This window comes from Pyrus communis, chromosome 14, assembly GCF_041283825.1.
Source record: "Pyrus communis isolate YQ-2024b chromosome 14, ASM4128382v1, whole genome shotgun sequence".
NCBI classification, from domain to species: Eukaryota; Viridiplantae; Streptophyta; class Magnoliopsida; order Rosales; family Rosaceae; genus Pyrus; species Pyrus communis.
Genome location: NC_142578.1, coordinates 18,922,351 through 18,926,272, shown reverse-complemented (window position 1 = coordinate 18,926,272; position 3,922 = coordinate 18,922,351). Strand labels below are relative to the sequence as shown.

Genomic DNA, 3,922 nt, shown 5'->3' with positions numbered 1-3,922 from the left:
GTGGGGTTGCTGGAAAATTTGGGGTCAAATTCTGTCTCTTTTTGTTGCATTTGGGAGATTTCTCTGGAATTTGGAAAAGCTTCAAGACTTGGAAAATTGGTAACTAATATTTCATCTGCAACTAGTTTTTCCTTTCATTTGAGCTAAAAGGTTGTAGCATTAGATAAATCTATTTGTTGAACATTTGGAATCATATCTCATCGACTTGTGTTTTTAGTTCTTCATACATTCAGGATTGATTTGTCGTTCTTTTGAAAACCTTGAGAGCTCGAAAACCGTATTGTAGTTGTATAATCTGCTGTAGGTTTTATAGCTCGTCAGCTTTGTTGCCGTAGAAATAGAGAATTACAGACATTTCCTGACTCCAAAAACATGGACATAAGTAATGATGCCAGTGTTGAACCATTTCCTATTGGACCTTCAACCATTGTTGGCCGGACGATTGCTTTCAGGGTTTTATTTTGCAAGTCAATGTCACATTTGAGGCATCAAATGTTTCATATCTGTTTGAGTCTCGTCTATAGATTCAAGAACTTTTTGGCTCCCATGCTCTCATGGTTGCATCCCCGAAACCCTCAAGGGATATTGGCAATGGTGACAATCATTGCTTTTCTGTTGAAACGATATACGAATGTCAAAGTCAAGGCGGAAATGGCTTATCGAAGGAAATTCTGGAGAAATATGATGAGAACGGCATTGACCTATGAGGAGTGGGCTCATGCTGCTAGGATGCTTGATAAAGAGACACCGAAGATGGATGAATCGGACCTTTATGACGAAGAAGTAGTTAGGAACAAGCTTCAAGAGCTCCACCACCGTCGTGAAGAGGGTTCTCTCAGAGATATCATGTTCTGCATGAGAGCAGATCTTGTTAGAAATCTCGGTAATATGTGCAACCCTGAGCTTCACAAGGAGAAACTTCATGTTCCCAAACTCATCAAGGAATACATACATGAGGTCTCAACTCAGTTGAGAATGGTTTGTGATTCAGACTCAGAAGAGCTCTCGTTGGAAGAAAAGCTGGCTTTCATGCATGAAACTAGACATGCTTTTGGGAGAACTGCCTTGCTCTTGAGTGGGGGCGCTTCTCTTGGGTCTTTCCATGTTGGTGTGGTTAAAACGCTGGTCGAACATAAGCTTTTGCCGAGAATAATTGCTGGTTCCAGTGTAGGATCCATTATGTGTTCTGTTGTTGCCACTAGGTCTTGGCCTGAGCTCCAGAGCTTTTTTGAGGATTCTTGGCACTCATTGCAGTTTTTTGATCAGATGGGTGGGATTTTTACAGTTGTCAAGAGGGTCATGACACGTGGGGCAGTTCATGAGATCAGGCAGTTACAAATGATGCTAAGGCATCTAACGAGTAACCTGACGTTTCAAGAAGCTTATGACATGACAGGTCGAATTCTTGGGATAACTGTTTGCTCGCCAAGGAAGCATGAGCCACCTAGATGCCTTAATTACTTGACTTCACCTCATGTTGTCATATGGAGTGCAGTGACAGCTTCTTGTGCTTTTCCTGGCCTTTTTGAGGCTCAGGAACTAATGGCAAAGGATAGAAGTGGAGAGATTGTTCCATATCATCCTCCTTTTAATTTGGGTCCAGAGGAAGGGTCGATGCCAGTGCGTAGGTGGAGGGATTATAGCTTGGAGATAGATTTACCTATAATGCAACTGAAAGAACTGTTCAACGTTAATCATTTTATTGTCAGTCAGGCAAATCCTCATATTGCACCATTGTTCAGGCTAAAGGAATTTGTGAGCTTGTGGAGGCAACTTTGCTGCTAAGGTATTGTTTGATGGACCTCAATTCATATCCTTTTGAAAAATATGATTTTATCCACTTTTTTTTGCGTCTCTCACTGTCGTTTTTTTTATTTTTTTTTTGCTAATTAGGAATATGAAATGGCTTATGCTTATCAACATGCATCTGCCTTCTGAATGCTGTTTTTTCTTTTCTGTACCTAACAACTTTGTAGAAGGTAGAAGGAAAAAGTGATGTTTTCTTGTAGCTGATGAAATGTTGTATGATCATCTAGCACTAAAGGTATCCTCAGTAGCAAGCCGAAAAAAAATAGGTAATCCTCAGTTGGGATAACAGCTGATGCAAAAACCCTGGATGCGTCACTGAGATGTGGTTAGATTTGCACTGGCTTAAGATTATTTGTTTCGAACTAAGCTTCAGGCCACATCTTTACGGACTTGTCTGATGGCTTTGCAAAAAGCATTCTTGATCAATTGAATTAGTCTGTCACCTTGGTTAATTAGCAAGCACCTTATTGACAGTGTAGGACCATTAAGCTAGATTTTCTTATCATTTGTGCATTGGTTGTAACATATTCTTTGGATTCTTTTCGGTCTGTTACATGATTTTGTTACGTTGACATTCTGATGAGATGAATATTAATCCATTTTAGTATTTAACTATGTAGCTTGCTCATCTTGCTGAAATGGAGGTGAAGCATAGATGTAATCAGATCCTGGAACTTGGTTTTCCATTAGGTGGACTTGCCAAGCTGTTCGCTCAAGATTGGGAGGGTGACGTTACTGTTGTTATGCCGGCTACACTTGCTCAGGTGCGCGGAGAAAATAATGATTATGATGGTCAGAGTATCGGCTAGGCATTCACTACTGAATTATGATTGGTCGTTGTTTCCATGGAACCTTACTTAAAGTTCTTTCTATAACTTCCATTAAAGTATTTGATAACTACATTGAAGATTGATCACAGTCAAGTTTACCAAATTTCGTATATCTTTCTATTTTCTTCAATCATCTGGATCATTTTAATAATCCTTGATGGAGACTAACTAGCGTTTTGTTTTTCTGACATATTTACCAGTACTCTAAAATTATACAAAACCCAACACATATTGAGCTTCAAAAGGCAGCCAACCAAGGTAGAAGGTGCACTTGGGAGAAGCTCTCGGCCATAAAAGCAAACTGTGGCATTGAGCTTGCTCTTGATGAGTGCAGAAAGAGCTGCGGCTTCTTCTTCTTCTCATGGCCTAGCTAGTACAAACAAATTTAGTGCATCTAGAAGAATTCCGTCTTGGAATTGCATTGCTCGAGAGAATTCAAGTGGTTCCCTTGAAGAAGACCTCATTGGAGATGGTGGTTCCTCATTCCATCATGGTGTTGGCGCATCTAACAGTGGAGTTCATTCTGGTAAAAGCTTTCAAACCCACCATAATATACATGATGGAAGTGACAGTCAATCCGAGAACGTTGATTTTAATTCTTGGACGAGATCTGGTGGACCCTTGATGAGGACAACATCAGCAAATAAGCTCATCGACTTTGTCCAAGATTTGGACATTGATGCTGAATTGAACAGAAGTGTGCTGACTAATCCTAACTCAATGACGCTTCAGATGGGAGGCAATAATCATTATTATCAAGGCCCGAGAGGTACAACACCTGAAAGAAGTCCCGAAAGCATAAAATTTGATAAGAGGGAGTTTGGAAGCATGGTTTCAGCAAATGGTTCTAGCATCACGGTGACTGAAGGTGATCTGTTGCAGCCTGAAAGGATACCTAATGGGATTGTATTTAATGTTGTGAAGAAAGAAACATTGTCAAGTAGGAGTAGTCATGACGGGGAAAATTACGGGAGTGAAGAAGCTGAATGTGTGCAACTTGACAGTCTGGAAAATGACATGGACGCTAGGTCTGCATCTGAAGATGATGATGCCGATATCACTTCCGCAGCCTTCTTAAATGAAACGGAACCCAATTGCCTGTCAACGGATCAACCTAAGGAAGAAGATTGTAATCATCAGAGCACTGTGGATGGCTAATTTGAAGGTGCGTTCTGCTTACGTATTTTATTCGACAATTCGATCCAAAATAAATACTGTAGTTGCTTGAAGCTTACGTTTTAGCGTTGCACTCATTTGCTTCTGCAGTAATTAGTAAAAGAAAA

General features: G+C 40.3%; 1 pseudogene across 1 annotated transcript; it reads left to right on the top strand.

Moving 5' to 3' along the window:
- Positions 1-233: 233 nt before the first annotated feature.
- Positions 234-3,922, top strand: LOC137713429 (triacylglycerol lipase SDP1-like; annotated as a pseudogene). Its single transcript, XR_015955425.1, has 3 exons — positions 234-1,786; positions 2,430-2,573; positions 2,840-3,922. The product of XR_015955425.1 is annotated as a triacylglycerol lipase SDP1-like (transcript).